Below are 589 nucleotides of genomic sequence, written 5' to 3' on the forward strand. Positions count from 1 at the left end.
ACGTTAGCATAAAATTGAAAAGAAAATGATCGATGAGCTTAGGAATGATGAAAGCCATCATTTAACTGGATTTGTGTCATTTCTATACCGGCAAGTCATGATCTAGCTATTTCCTTCCCACCCTGTCGGTGTCCACTGAAAAAGCAGCAGCGCCCTCTGCTTTTTGTAAAGAGGAGTGAAAAAGCTTACAGCACCTGGTATTCCCAGGCGGTCTCCCATCCAAGTACTGACCAGGCCCCGACCCTGCTTAGCTTCCGAGATCAGACGAGATCGGGCGTGTTCAGGGTGGTATGGCCGTAAGCAAATATTGTGCCTACCAAAGGGCCTTTTAAAGATACTATATCACCACGCTTTGCTCTTTCGTCTATACAGGGAGCGCCTGCAGATTTCCAGACACACTCACAGCTTTTAAATGTCAAATCAGAATGTACAAAGTGGCTATAAGGATCACAAATGTAGTGCAGTAAAAAGATTAATATTTACTGTTGAAATGTAGAATACGTTAGCATAAAATTGAAAAGAAAATGATCGATGAGCTTAGGAATGATGAAAGCCATCATTTAACTGGATTTGTGTCATTTCTATACCG

General features: G+C 41.9%; 1 non-coding gene across 1 annotated transcript; it reads right to left on the reverse strand.

Annotated features, from left to right (window-relative positions):
• Positions 1–182: 182 nt before the first annotated feature.
• LOC129115174 (5S ribosomal RNA) lies at positions 183–302 on the reverse strand. The gene has a single exon (XR_008532883.1). It is a non-coding gene; the product is annotated as a 5S ribosomal RNA (ribosomal RNA).
• Between the last annotated feature and the right edge of the window lie 287 nt (positions 303–589).

Source organism: Anoplopoma fimbria, unplaced genomic scaffold (assembly GCF_027596085.1).
Source record: "Anoplopoma fimbria isolate UVic2021 breed Golden Eagle Sablefish unplaced genomic scaffold, Afim_UVic_2022 Un_contig_1131_pilon_pilon, whole genome shotgun sequence".
Taxonomy (NCBI): Eukaryota; Metazoa; Chordata; class Actinopteri; order Perciformes; family Anoplopomatidae; genus Anoplopoma; species Anoplopoma fimbria.